Source organism: Parasteatoda tepidariorum, chromosome 10 (assembly GCF_043381705.1).
Source record: "Parasteatoda tepidariorum isolate YZ-2023 chromosome 10, CAS_Ptep_4.0, whole genome shotgun sequence".
Lineage (NCBI taxonomy): Eukaryota > Metazoa > Arthropoda > Arachnida > Araneae > Theridiidae > Parasteatoda > Parasteatoda tepidariorum.
Genome location: NC_092213.1, coordinates 23790979 through 23807170, shown reverse-complemented (window position 1 = coordinate 23807170; position 16192 = coordinate 23790979). Strand labels below are relative to the sequence as shown.

Below are 16192 nucleotides of genomic sequence, written 5' to 3'. Positions count from 1 at the left end.
TAAAATATCGTTAACTGGCTTAAATGTGTATGGAGATATGGACATTCTTATAAAAAAAACTAATTACAACTTTAAAAATGTTCAATAAAATTAAGCAAAACTTTTGGAGCAATTTAAAATTAATTGCAAAATTATAAGTTTAAAATTTTTAAAAAAAATCGTTAAAAACAATGCTAGATGTGTGTACTTAATGTGGGTTTTTTAAACTTCATATGCGTGGAAAAATTTAAATAAATTTTTTTTGTAATTTTATAGTGAATTGTATTTGGTTACTAATGAAAAAAAATCTGAATTGAATATCTTAAAAATTACTAAGTTTCAAGCAATTTTCTAAGTTGTTTTAGTACTTTTTGGAAGAAAGTTCGAAATGATCAAGGGTTTTCCACAAATTTCTTTGTGTATCATAAAACAATTAATTCCAAATGATAATACCTCACTATTATCATCTGTACACCAAAATGTGATGTATAAGGAAAGAAAACAATCTTTTATGGGGAATGAAACCCTACAATTCTGATGTTATTTTTTATATATCTGGATTTAGAATATAAAATGAAATTTGTGCAGAACTCCTGGTCATTTTGAACTTTTTTTTTTATTAAGGGTACGAAAACTAGAATTGAGAATTCTTGGATTTTGAAGATATTCAACTCAAATTTTTTTTCATTAGTTGCCAAATACGATTCACTACAAAATTGTTAAGAAAAGAATTCTGAGTTTTTCTGCGCTTGTGTAAAATAAAAGAATTACTTTAAATATTCTTATCTTGCGCAGTTCTTAACGATTTTTTTTTTTTTAATTTTTAAACTAATAATTTTGATGCTGCAGAAATTTTGTTTAATTTTATTGAACATTTTTAAAATTATATAAAAAAAAATAGTGCTAGTCAAAAAATTCGTTTTTATAAAATAGTCCATATTTCCAAAAAAATGTAAGAAATTTCAAAAATTTTATGCAATTATTGCCAGTAACAACCAAAATAATCGATGCAAGTTACAAACTTATTCCTCGATTTTCTGGCATATAGTGTTTAAAAATACTTATTTCTGCCAGTCCCTCAAACCTCGAACTTTATTGATATGTATGAGTAATCACATGACCTAAACAAGAAAGCGTTAAAATATTAGGTATTTCTTGAGAAATGTATTAGTTAAGAAGTGTTTCCATAATTTTTTTCTAACCTTTGTATGTTTATTTTATCTATACAATATATATATAATCTGCACTCTCTGGTAAAAGACACTGCTGGCCACCGTAAATGCAACACCCTGAAGGAAGCATGCAAATAACATGACATTTACAACATGCATTAGCGGAGATGAGATATACAAATTATTAGAATTTCAGCGCAGACGCACATTACGCGCGCCTGTGGCGCCACTTCAAAGCCCTCTTTAAGGCTTGGAGATTTCAAGTTCGGCAATTGTGGTTTATTCAAATAACGATATCACTTTCGCACTCCTCTAGTACGTATTGTCGGTACTTTAAAAAGCCATCGCTACTTCTCCGAGATGCTGGAGCCAGTTGTCCTTCCTTACTTTCAGAGCTTGCCCACAGCCATATTTCAACAGGATAGTGCGCGACCACACGTGGCACGCATTGTCCAAGGGTTCTTCGTCAATCGCCAGATTGAATTGCGTCCCTGGCCAGCTCGCTCTCCGTATCTTCCGCCGATAGAAAACATGTGGTCCATGATTGCTCAACGATTGACCCAGATTACAACCCCAGCTGCCACACCAGATCAACTTTGGCAACGTGTGGAAGCTGCTTGGTTTGCTGTACCCCAAGAACACATCCAAAGTCTCTTTGAATCAATGCCGAGGCGTGTGGCAGCGGTTATCTCCAACAATGGCGGCTACTCTGGCTACTGATTTTGGCAGGAACCACACTTCACAAAAGTATAAATTTAATCATTTGATAGTTGGTCAACATGTTATCTACAACATAAATTTTGTTGTGATATCTGTTGTCTTTCTTGGTGTTGCAATTTGGGTGGCCAGCAGTGTATATTAATAGATCTATTATACCCAATTTAGACATCTTTTTTGTAAATTTTTAATTATCCTCTGATTAATTTTTTTTAGAGTTTTATATTTCATTTTAATTTTTTTTGTACCACTTAAAAATGATAATGGTAAGGTTTTGAGATCCGTATGTTCTTTTTTTGTCGGCGTGCTCGGATTATGACAGGTTGCCTGATGGTCTACATCTACGAGTCTATGTTTTTCATAAGGAAGGTAGTCTAAAAATTGAATCCCACGATGTAGGAAAAATATAATGAAATTAACATCTTGGAAGTTGAAACCCATTTTTCGATTATGGCAGCTATTGTCGTGCCAGAGGGAATAGGGAGGACGGTTCTGGCTCTGGACCATGGGACCAAATAACGTCTGTTTAAAAAGAGGATCGAGGCAGTGAATTTTAACAATTCAGAATCACCAGAAAAGTTTCTATTTTCTTTTTTGGAACTTCATAGAAATTTATTTTTCACCATTTTTTTTTTAAGATATTGTGTTACCAAATAATACTTTATCATCAAAAGTTTGTTAAGTATAAAAAAAAAATATCGTGGATACGAATGTCAAGAATTTAACCTTAAATCGAAGATGGCGTGGTTAGAGGCCTTAAGAAAGCTAATGTGAAATTAAAGAAATTCGTCGTTATGAACAGTTAATTTGATTATTATCTATATGCTTTACAGCAGAAATTAATTCGTTATTGTAACAATAAATTATAATTGTTAATAAATTATAATTATTGTAATTTATTTTATTTCACTTAATCTTTTAAAACGTGTAAGGTCGTCGTCCTAAAATCGGAATGGTTAACATGGTTAGTGGTATTTTTTAGTTTATTTGAATTTTTTTAATAATCTAAAATTTGAGAACAATGCAATTGAGCAAGTTAGGTATTTATCACATAAATAACTATCATTTTTTTTTTTTAATTTAATAAAACCATTCCCACTATTTGTGTTGCGAAATTCACGCTGAAAGAAATTTTAAATGTTGGTAGTAAAGAATACTTTAATTGCATGAAATAAAAACATTCGAAAACAAAACTTGAATGAATTTCGTAAATATTGACTATTGTTAATCTTAAACCAATTTTCCCCCCTTCTTTTTCAAAAAAAATTTAGTTCAAAATCAATTATTAATTATATAATAATGATTCTTTGATGCTGTATTGATCATGTAATAATGATTCTTTGATGATGTGCCATAATTATTTCTTTTTTTCCTTAGAAAAAAAAAAAAAAAAAAAAAAAANAAAAAAAAAAAAAAAAAAAAAAAAAAAGAAACCTTTACTAGGAAATAGAGCAGTTACATTGTGTTTAGTATCTTATCATCTTGAGTCAGATTAAAGGATAATATATGATAAGAAATTGCCAAATTTGAAACCCCTCAAGTACTTATAGTTTTTTAAATGCTGGCTTAGTTTTATTTATGCTGAATTTTTTATATTTATCATAAAAAACTCATGTATATTTTTGTCTTATGAATATTTGTATATTTTTCATGTATATTTTGTTTTATGAACAATACGTCTGCGATTTACGTGTGTAGAAATAACGATATGTGATTCGTAAACCACATCAGCACGAAACGTGCCGTTTAAAGCGAATTACGACAAAAAATCAGCTCAGAAAGTGTCACGTTATAAGATTTGTAATTGATCGACTTGGCTATGGATCATCTTAATAGTAATCACAAGGCGTGTTTTGAAAATTGCGTTGAAATCAATCGCTATGCTCGATTCGTAATACGTTGCTCACAAAACGCGAAGGGTGATTCTCGAATTGCGTCGAACTATTGTGAACTATTCGTAAATTGTGTTTATACGCGTGAGTTTAAAAGTGGGATGCGCAAATATCTCCACGAAATGCAATATGTGATTCATTAATATCGACTTAAAGAACAGCTCTGTCTCTGTTCGATTTGAAGTTGTCAGAGCGAACAAATAGAAAAAAAGCGTAAACGCAGATTTCGAAGAATTAAATTAATGGAAAACTAACGTGTATGTACTATTACACTCTTTTTATACTTAAATAGCTATTTTTTACTTCATTAGCAGTATATATAATTTACCAGCACACTTCATTATGCCATTACAAAACATTTTCTAATGTTGAATGAAAACATTAACTCTAAACAACCACTGATTTTTTTTATTTTTCCATAAAAAATATTCTGAAAGAAAAGAATGGAAAATATAAAAACTACTACTTCCCTGTAAACAGTGTGAAATGCCTAGGCCTTCAATTTGCCTTATCCCCTTTCCCTGTAACCGTTCCTCGACTTGGGTGGTCTGGGCCAACGTGTGTGGCTCCTCCGATATGTGTATGCCAGGTAGATGAAACATTGAGAGATAGAACAGCAAAATTTTTAGATTCTCGTCTGCCATTGCGCAATGCTGCCAGATTTCCTTTTTTATTATTGTTATTTCAATCAAGAGTAAGCATCATCTTTTGAGGTATACGAGTTGTTTATTAAAAGTATGTTAATGTGATTTTTATCATTCAGAATGAAAAAAAGTTTTTTTTTTTTTGTAGTAAATGATCTTGTCAATGTCGGCCAGCTGCGGATTAACGGGGTCAGGATGCAAACGATCTAGATTGGAAATTCTCTTTTTTTAAGATTAAATTTGCAACGTAAACTTGAATGGGCGTGGTTTCAAGATGCTTTAATGAAATAAAATGATGTCAAAATTGCTTTCATATTCCAATTAAAACATCCGTCGTACAAACTTAAGTAACTAGATTATAAATAAGTATTTTCAATATTATAGCGATGATTTAAGGAATGTTGTAAATAAAGTGATTGTAAAAAAAAAATTAATAATAATGTCAAGTAAATAAGAGGATAATTATATGAATCATAATTTTCTGTGAATTATATTTATAAAGTAAACATCACACAAGTATGACAAGGTAAAAAAATTCCAAATAAATTTATTTTTCTTATACACTTTTCATATCATTGGTACATTATTATATCTGATTTTTTTAAAAATTTGTCTAATTCAATTATATAATTACTTTTACAACTATAATACAATAAAAATAATTTACAAATATATTTTCCATCAATTAATTATTTTTCTTTTAATTGAAAGGGTAAAACAAAACTTTAGAAAACATTAAAAGATTATTCAAATAAATATTAATTTATTTCAGTTGTTTTACAATAACCATCGCAAGGTAATTGAAAGTTAAATATTATTTTAACTGAAGAAAAAAATGCCTCCATATTAAAACAGTAAACATGTAGACTAGTTATAGTTATTTAAAATTGATAATGCAAATTTAATTTTAAAAGTATAGAACAGAAATGATTTATAACAAAAACCTTTCAATTTATTATAACACATATTTACGAATGTTTACAGTAATATTAAAAATATGAAATTGTTATTTTAACTGTAGACAGAAAACTGATATAAATGCCAATGTAAATATTTAAAAGCTTGTTCAATATAAGATATGATATAAGGGAATAATACAACAACTGAAAGAATGCAACAAAATCAATAAGTATTGATTACTAATTTATGAAGAAGAAAAAAACAATAAAATATTATGTTTCGAATCAATACATATTAAATTATCGCAATAATATACTTTGATACAATTGATATAAAATATTCTTTGTAAATCATTCTTTCGAATATCTCTAGATAACTAACATTAACTCTAGATAACTAAACATAAACCAGATAACTAAACATAAGATACTTAAGTCATATACTATGAATTAAAAAATGAGTTTAGTTTTATATTTCCTATATTTAACATAGCAACACCAAATTAGCAAAGCTAACTCAAACAAATAAAGATAAGTGACATAATTCAACGTTTAGACTGTCTAGATATCGTCTTTGTTAACGTGTAATTCAGATAACGTTTTAAAGATGTTAGGGTAACATCCCAGCATATGCAAAACTGGGTTGGTAGTCATTTGGACGAATGTTTAGTTATCTAAGGTTAAAACAAAAACTTTTGATTATTCTATAGAAGGAACTTGTATAATACAGAGTTTACAAAACCCATTAACAAATATATTTACAATATTAGGAATATAACTTAAATAAAATATTTCAATAAAAACATCTTTCTTATTCTTATTCAATGTAAATACAACTTTTTGATTTAATAAAAAAAAAATACAACTTTGGTTATTTGTTGTACAAGATTGTTACCCTTACTGGCAACATTTTTAGTAAACAAGCAAGAGGTAGATAAATAAAGCTAAATCATATCATTTATTAATCATACCATTAAAGTTCTATAAAATGATATATTTTTTTATTTTGCTTAAGGGCTTATGAAAGATTTGAAAACTTATCGTAAACATCCTAGCAACTCGGATAAACAGTTTTAAACCGTAGTAAACATAACAATCAAGATTTAAATAAATAATAGATGTCAAAATTATTTATTTTTCTCCTTTAAAAATCTCTAGTATGTTAGATTTTCTTCTATAAAAGTAGGATTTGAAAAAGTTAGCAAAATATTTCTTTAAAATAAATATTTAAACAACTGTACCTAATAACTTAAACATTTTATATTTTATAAAAAAAGGAACAAATATCATAATATTTATTCACTAGGTTAAAATAATCTTACGTTTTTTATAAGATAAAGCAAAAATTATAAAAAATTGCATTTAATAGACTTAACTTAAAATGAACAATAAAACATTATCCTAAATTGTTAATTCCGATTAAATATTTTAAAACTATAACAATGTAGATCATTACTTTGATGAAAGTATCATTTATGAAAATATTACAAACAATCAAAATAAAACAAAGTTTAAAAAAAAATATCAACAATTACATTTAAAAAATTTTTCTTGAATCAACAATAATACGTAACTGGAAATGCTATCTTCCAATTCATATTTCAGTATTACAACAATGTAGATCATTGATGGAACTATCATTTATCAAAATACTAAGGACAATCAAAACAAGTTTAACAATTGCATTTAATAAATTTTACGTGAATCAACAATAATATTATTTTTCCTTAAATTCATAACTTAGATTAAAGGAATATAACAATGAAGATTATTACATTGATGGAATTACGTTTTACAAGAATATTAACGCACCATTAGAAATTCTTAGCAAAGAAATAAACAGAGCTGCCTCATTATAGTAAATCTCTATAGTCCATATTCTTAGGGTAAAAGATTTAAAATACATTTAATATTCCTCTGTAATATTTTTTCAACACCGGTTTCAGCAAGAAATGCAAATGAATCTGTTTCTTCTTTCTTTTAGAAGGAAATACCTGAAAGATAAAAATATAAAATTATAAACAGGCATATAGGAATAATAATAAACAATAAAACTTGTATTCCTAAAATCAAAAGAGTAAAACGTGCCTTATTTCCTCCCAAAATTGTGCATAATTCATTAATATTTGTAAGCTTTTTGAGACAAAAAAAAAAAAGAATAATGAAAATAATAAAATTCAAAAAAAAAAATTCCGGTATTTTGATACTTCTCCAATAGTTCGGGAAATTTCTTGACAAAAAAAATATTTTTAAAATTTTTTACCCACACACCCTTTCTCCTTTGGCTATAGCCAGAGAATAGTGTCTAACAACCAGATGGTATAAATACCTTTTAGTAGGTATGAATAGTATTTATGCCTCTATGAACAACCAATGAACGAGTACGCATTTTATACTTTTTGCTACTATTATATTAATATAGACCTCTAAAATTTTGACAGCAACCACTTTTAGGCAGAAGTTTTACTATACTTGAGGATAAAAAATTTTTTATGGCTGTTTTTCGGAGACTCCGTAGTAATATGAAATTATCTTTTTTGCGAATAATATGCTATTTTTATAACTGCTGTGAGTTTGCATTAGGTCAAGTTAAGCCTATCTAAACCCAGCGTTGTCTACGCTTATTTTAAAAATGGCACAAAACGTCATTATGGAGAAAAGCCACAGTTTTGAGAAAATAAAAAGCGTTTGTGGTCTAATTTTTTAATATTTAAGAGCTTACTCCAATGCTGCATTACCTGGGTTCACAAAAATTTACAAACTGAGAATACAGCATTGATTTTTATTATTTCATCTAGGTGGGAAAATGTTGCCAAATTGTCATTTTTTAAAAATGTTCAATAACTTTTAAAATATTTAGGTCATTTGTCTGTTCTGAAGTTCAGATAATTCTTCACGGAAAGATTATATATAGTTTAAAATCATCGTAATCCTTCAAGTGTAAGGCACTTAAACCATGGCTTTTCTATTTTCCTTGGCGACAGAGCTTCGAAAAACAGCTTTAAACCACCCAGACCCTATTGCTTGGGTTCACGCCAGTATGGCGACAGTTGTCGCCAATGTTCCACAAATGTCGCTAAAACCATACACATGGGTGAAAAATTTGTTGCCTTGGAATAATTTTTTTTATATAATTATATAAAATAATTTTTTAATAATTATTTTAATACGTTTAGAATAAAAATAATTTATTTTTCATCCAATATAACTTAATAAAATTGCTGTACTACTTTTATTGTTCTACGCGTGGAATGGGTGTCAAATGCGTGGTATTCAAATGGAATAACTGTAAGTTGTATGGAACAAAAGTTTTAAAATTAAATGTTGCAATTTCAAAATTACATGTTGTGCTATGTTTTGCCTTCATGTACTGACAGTATAATTGCTCGTCAATGAAATATTTTTTGCTTTATTAGAATTTACCTTATTTAAAATTTTATATATTTTTTCATTTGTTTATCTCTTTACTTTTCTAATGTTATTTAGTGTTTAGACACTGAAAAAGGTTCTTGTGTAGAAAACCGAAAATTTAGTATGTCCATTTCTGTATTGATTTATGCCTTATTTAGTGTGTTTTCACTTTAGTCTTTGCAACTCAAAGTATACCTTATCATTTTGAAAATTAAAAATAATTACCCAAATAAAACAATTAAGAGGTTTACATGAAGTAATTGCTTTAAAAATCCATTGTGGTCATTTAAGTGAAAATGTTTATTTATGTTATGAGATTTTTAAAAGTAAGCTTTGCTTTTGGGGGGATGCAATGTTTTATTAAAAATAAGAAAGTAGCTAGAGAATTTTGTAAAGAATCGCTTATTTCTAGATGAAATAAAATATTTTGAATATCAGGAAACAAAATAATTTAATCATTTAAATAATCTTTTTAAGTTCAACAGCCAAAAATGATTCGTTTATAATTAAATGAATACTAAAATTATTTTATTAACCTAAAAGCAAATTGGTTACCACCATTTAATTTTTTTACAATGCGCTGCCAATGACGACAAAATGACCAAACTTTTGGAATCTTGTTACATTAAACGTCACTAGAGGGCAGCACGATATAACGTGAAAAATAATAAAATTTTCTAAAAATTCAATGTATAAATAAAATACAGTTTGTGTGTACTAATTCAAACAAATGTGTAAAGCAATAATGCGCACTAATTCAAGTAAATTAATTTAACGATAAAAAAATGTATGCGAAATGAATTTATTTTTTACCTTATAGATAAAATTTATGTTGAAAATTATGCTTGGGAGAATAAGGAGAGAAAACACCCAGAGGCACTTGAATTTAAATAATTAAAAATAATAAAAGGAAATAAAAAATATAAATATAAATTTATCAATATCTAATATTGATAAATTTATATTTTTATGAAATTAAAAGTTTTTTGTTTGACTAGAGCCATGACTAACGGTAAAAATTTCATTTGAAATTTTCATTAATTTCTGTCACAATATTTAAGCCATTTTTTGAAAAATTGTGTCTCTTTTATGACGTGATAAATTGAATAACGATAATTCGAAGCATCATTTCATTCTGGAACTGTTCAGAGGTCAATCAACAAGCCTTAAAAAAATTACAACAAACAAATAATAATAGATTTAAATTAATTTATTCATTTAAAAATGTCATTATCCAATTTAATTTTTTGAAATATTTTGCTATTTTCTTAAATTCAGCACTTGGTATGTAATTAAGTCGAGCATTTATGAATAGGCATTTTAAAAATCTCACAATGCTTACCTTTTTAGAATGAAAAAAAGTAGCAAATTTTCTTTTTCTCGTCGGATTTTAAATCAATTTAAAGAAAAAAAATCACGAAACTTATTAACAGGAGCATTAACGTCAAACATTTCGTTAATTTCTATAAACATAATTAAAAATTGTGTTTATAGAATAAAATTAACGAAATTTTTTTATGACTCATTGTTTAAAAATGCATTTAGAAATCGTTAAAATTGCATTATTATCAAATCATTCCCTTAAAATTGGAATGTATAGCAATCTTTACCTTTTACCGAAAGTGATTATTAAAAAGAAAAGATTTTCTTTTTTTTAATTTTAAGAAAATAAAACATCAAAATTCAGACTTCACAATATTTCCATAGTAAATTAACAGTATCCGCTAGGTTCCACGAAAGTGTTTAATTATTAACAATATATTAGTTATTAACTCTTTTATTAATTACAGAAAATGACTCAAGAACTAAAAAGCATTTCTAAAAAAAATTATCTGTGCATTTTTAGTCTTTTGATTTTATTACAAATATTTTTTAAAAATAAAGAAAATCGTCTGCCGTCTCAATTTCAATCACGCTAAGCTTATGTTCCGAAGCTATTCTTCTTCTATGCTTATAAATAATGATAGAAGAAACATTATTAAAGTTTTAGTCAAAGTTTAGTTAAAATAGGAGTTTAGTCAAAGAAGCAAACGTGTACAATTGCCGTACAAATTTTACACGTTTTTAACATACAATCGAATACTGATGTCGGAATTTAATTTTAATAAATATAGTTGTCGTTTGAAAGAATTTAAGTACCACTGAAATGAAGAGATTAAAATCGAATTTGTTATTTTCGACTGAATTACAAGGCGCGTTTTTTCCCTTCCTCAATTCTTGACATTACATCTCATCTTTGTAAGACTTGTTGTGTACAAAACTGTTTTTTCTTTTTAGGTAATTGCTAAGGAATTGAAGAAGATCAACCATATAATTTAACATTTCATTCACTGCGAAGATTTCAGGCGCATTGTCTACGTTTTCTATTATTGTTATCATCATTATTTTTTTTTTATTTTTTTTTTTAGAATTTTTACTTCGAGAGTATGATTGAAAGTGCTCTTCTAAGCACGATAAGAATATCTCTTTGATGAAGTTTTTTTTCTGCATTACATAGAGCCAAATACTTTTAAAATATTTTATAGGCAGCACAAATAATATTGTTATCATACGGAAATGGTTTTATCACTGCAACCACGTAAGTTATTCCAAGTAGTCATATTTATGACAGCACTTGTAGTCTTGATCGTAAGTAAATGTATTCAACGAATACAAAACACCATGATTACAGCTATTCAAGTGTTCAAAGGCAATTTCTAAAATTGCATTGATTACTTATTATTGTCAACTTGATACAGTTTTTTCTTCTTTTTTTTATGTAAAAGTAATTTTAAAGGCCACACTCTATTCCACTATATAACCACTAGAGACTAGACTAGAAATTCCACTAGATAACCACTAGAGACTAGAATTTCATTGACTACATGGAAATTATGATGTTATTCTCCAGCAATGCTCCCCTGAGCAATTGAAAAACGTGGCTTATCATTATATATCTCCTAGCCTTTCAATTAAACGCTTACCAACAGAAATCATGAAAGTGATCAGGGAACATGATTACGTGCATTCATAAATCATAGATTTACTCACTAGTAATTAATCACGATTAAAATAACACTCATAAATTATCCCTTCAATTAAATGCTGACCAACAGAAATCCTTGAATTGCATTGGAAAGTAATCAGAGAACATGGTTGCTTAAAATCCGAAATCATGTATCTTTACTTGCTTGTAATTAATCTCTATTAAAATAATAATCTTATAATAGTCAGAATTACAAGTTAATTGATTTACATGCAACTAATATTTGTAATCAAATACAATTTTAATCATCACCTCGTTTTATTATTATTATTGTACGATGCGAAGTAAGGATATGTATTTTTTAATACATAAAACTATATTTTGTATCATGGGCAACAAAACAGGCAAATTAAATTTTAACATACTTATCCGTACAAAATTTTTAAATTGTGCAAAACCATTTAAAAAAAAGAGCTACAATCTGCCTCTCACCCACAAAAATATCTTATTGCAATAACATTCATTAGCGAGTATTCCAACGAAATAAATTTCAAGATCTATATCAACATTTTGAAATTGAGCAAACCATTTTAAGAAAAGAACTACACATCTCACACGAACAGTTTGTCGCACTCACACAAATATCTTATTGAAATAACATTCCTTAGCGAGTATTCCGAAGAAATAAATTTCAAGATCTATATCTGCACAACATTTTGAAATTGAGCAAACCATTTCAAGAAAAGAACTACACACGAACAATTTGTCGCACTCACACAAATATCTTATTGAAATAACATTCTTTTGCGAGTATTCCGAAGAAATAAATTTCAAGATCTATATCTGCACAACATTTTGAAATTGAGCAAACCATTTCAAGAAAAGAACTACACACAAACAATTTGTCGCACTCACACAAATATCTTATTGAAATAACATTCTTTAGTGAGTATTCCGACGAAATAAATTTTAGGATCTATATCTGCACAACATTTTGAAATTGAGCAAAACATTTTAAGAAAAGAACTACACACGAACAGTTTGTCGCACTCACACAAATATCTTATTGAAATAACATCCTTTAGTGAGTATTCCGACGAAATAAATTTCAAGATCTATATCTGCACAACACTTTGAAATTGAGCAAACAATTTTAAAAAAAGAACTGCACATCTCATACGAACAGTTTGTCGCACTCACACAAATATCTTATTGAAATAACATTCTTTAGTGAGTATTCCGACGAAATAAATTTCAAGATCTATATCTGCACAACATTTTGAGATTGAGCAAACCATTTTAAGAAAAGAACTACACATCTCACACGAGCAGTTTGTCGCACTCACACAAATATCTTAATGCAATAACATTCTTTAGTGAGCATTCCGAAAAAAAAAAATTTCAAGATCTATATCTGCACAACATTTTGAAATTGAGCAAACAATTTTAAGAAAAGAACTGCACATCTCACACGAACAGTTTATCGCTTTCACACAAACATCTTATTGCAAGAACATTTATTCATGAACTAAGAAATAATTACTAATGATACATTAAATTCCTTTGCATTGTTATTTTTTTTTTATATTGACTTTGCAAAGTAGGTAAATTAATTTGCGGCTGGAATTTATGAATCAATAATTTACTAATAAAATATATAACTCAATCGTTCATAATTGAATATTATTTACCAAGAAATATGCATTTTTATTATAAATTTCGAACTCCAAAACATAAAACTTAAAGATAACATAGTCAAATAATTATACAACCCCTGTTAAAAAAGGAAAGGAAGAAAACAAAACAATCTTCCTATCATCTTCGGCGTCTATCTTCCTATTTTTATTTATTTATTTATCTTTTTTTTTCTTTTTTTTTTTTTGCCTAGCGCTCAATCCATTCTTTTTTCATTCATTTATTTCCAGAACAAGGGGGGAGAAAAACTAGATCTACGCTCTTTCAATAACTTCATTAAGAGAGAGGACGAAGAACCAGCTTTAGACTTGGTCGCTTTTATAAAAATGATTACCATTTTTTATGAACGTAATTTCAACGAACTGAAAAAAGGAAGAAAGAAAAAAGAAAAAAAACTGATTCGTACGAAATGTCTTTATTTTCTCGTGCATGTCATCGAAAAGAGACTTTATGTATTTTTAACCCTCAAGGCAGCAGGATGGATTCTATAAAGAAAGGATAATTACAGACTAATATCATCCTTTGGAGCAATTTGCATTGTAAAATACTTCATTATATACTGAAATCCGTCGTGAAAAAAGGATATTAAATGAAAAAGAGTTAAATGAGTTCGGTGATAAAAAAAGATTACCCTTGAATTAATCACAAATTGAAGTAATTAAAATATAATGCATTATAGTTAGCTCATTATAACCCCGCAGAGGCTAATAAATTATTTTAAAATATTTTCCTACATTATAGGATATTTTTTTAATGAACGTTGTTAAAGTAAATTTTAAGAATCCTTATACAATATGAAATTGAAAAAAAAAAATTCCATTAAGGATCTCAAATTAGTATTTAAGAGGCCTTTCCCCCTCGAAACAAACTTAACTGTCCAAGGGGTGGAAATGAGAAGGAAAAATTCTAATTATGCTTTTAATTCTCTTTATTTAATTTTCACAAATATGGTGATGGTGAATTTTTACTTTATTCCTCAGTATCTTTCGATAAATCTAAAATTCACCGCCATCACAGAACTTGAGGTACAAAGCGTGAAGTAATTTCGATTCTCTATTTATATTGACGAAATTATATTGGTAATATTTACTGACGGTTTAATGATAAAATTATACCAATATAGATTTGCCATCAGTAGTGAATTGTTTAGAATTGTCTGTTTTTAAATGTTTGATAATCAACTTTGTCTTTATGCTATTTACGTCATAAGAATCATCCAAATTCGTTTTCACCAGTTTAAACTGAAAAATCTAAACTGATCAGTTTAAACTGAATTAAAATTTTGAGGAAAATTTCAAGCTCTAATTCTCCTAATTTAATAAAACAATCCCGTTATTTTCCACCTTTCTTTTTCAATATCTTTAATAATAACCATTGTTGAACACTCGACTCAATTTTTAGGTTTACGTAATGTTCAATTCCGTAGCCTTGTTATTTTGAACTCAATCCAGAAGATGGGAATTCCTGGATCAAGTATCGGGAGAAATTTGCCTTTTGAGGACTTTTGGAGAACTTTTTGATGGCACTAATCCGTATTTGTGTTACATGGAGGAGAAGACTACGAGAATCTCCCACGGTTAGCTGGCGGCAAAGGGACTCTAACCCATGATCAGTCTACCACTGAGGGTATTTTCATGTCAGCACTGTGGTCGATCTAAGCCGGATGCGGATTCGTATTGACCAGCCATCGCTAGGATTCGAACCCGGTTCGCCTCACTGGAAGGCGAACTCTCTATCCCATGAGCCATCGCTATGATTCGAACCCGGTTCACCTCACTGGAAGGCGAACTCTCTATCCCATGAGCCATCGCTAGGATTCGAACCCGGTTCGCCTCACTGGAAGGCGAACTCTCTATCCCATGAGCCATCGCGGCTATCTTCAGGCTACTGTGAATAATGCTATATCATCAAGTACGTTAAGTACAAAATTATCGAGGAAACGAAAATCGAAAATTTGATCGAAAATCCAAGATGGCGCAGAAAAGCCTCTTAAGAAGACCTACCTCTCGAATATTTTTATAATTTTTATTACAATTAAAATATTCTTCTCAAGATTTCCTTCTAAGGTTTATTTCTGAAGTAATTTGTTATAAGTTTCTTTAAAATTTATAAATATATAAGGAAAGAATTATGAAAGAAAAAAAATCTAATTTTTATGAAAGGCAAATTTATGATATTGTTTTGGTCATTGCTTTTGCTAATTTCACTTTTCAATAAATTTACTACCAAATAATAATAAATAAAAAAATAATAAAAAAAATTAAATAAAAAGGCAAGGAAATGACATAATTTTAAAGAAATATTAAGTAACCTCATTGATTTTTTTTTTATATAAATATTCTAAAACATTGCAAATTTTTTTTTTTTTTTTTTTCTGAAAAAAATTTTTCTTTTCCTCCAATGCCAATACCTGGGGAAAGACTTTTCGTCAATATAGGCATCTGAAGGGCAGATCTGGTGGCCACTCTTTCAGGAGCACCATAAAAAAAATTCAGGTATTTACCGGGCAGATTTGTTGGCCACTCTTTCAGGAGTACCATAAAAAAAATTCAGGTATTTACCGGGCAGATTTGTTGGTCACTCTTTCAGAGGCACCATATTAGTTGGGCCAACGTTGTTCCCACAGTAAGAGGACAGATAGTACAGAGAATGAAAGAAAATTCATGCCTTGCCCGAGATACGGACAAAAACGGATTTTTTTCCCCCTCCTCAACTTTCGCAGTTAAAATTATCGATATCAGTTAGAAAAAGAAAAAAAAAACATTTTTCTCTGAAGAGATATTTTTTATAGTCAAGAAAACGTGAAGCGAGGAAAAAA

The 16192-nt window shown here is 28.4% G+C and overlaps 1 protein-coding gene and 1 long non-coding RNA gene across 2 annotated transcripts in view; one reads left to right on the top strand and one right to left on the bottom strand.

The window, feature by feature from the left end:
• Positions 1-1698: 1698 nt before the first annotated feature.
• Positions 1699-15428, top strand: LOC139426963 (uncharacterized). Its single transcript, XR_011638104.1, has 2 exons — positions 1699-4495; positions 10992-15428. It is a non-coding gene; the product is annotated as an uncharacterized lncRNA (long non-coding RNA).
• Positions 4929-16192, bottom strand: part of LOC107438015 (growth arrest-specific protein 1) — a 32882-nt gene continuing 21618 nt past the window's right edge. The window contains exon 2 of the mRNA XM_016050177.3: positions 4929-7297. The gene's annotated coding sequence lies outside the window, so the exon portion shown is untranslated. The remainder of the gene's footprint in view (positions 7298-16192) is intronic.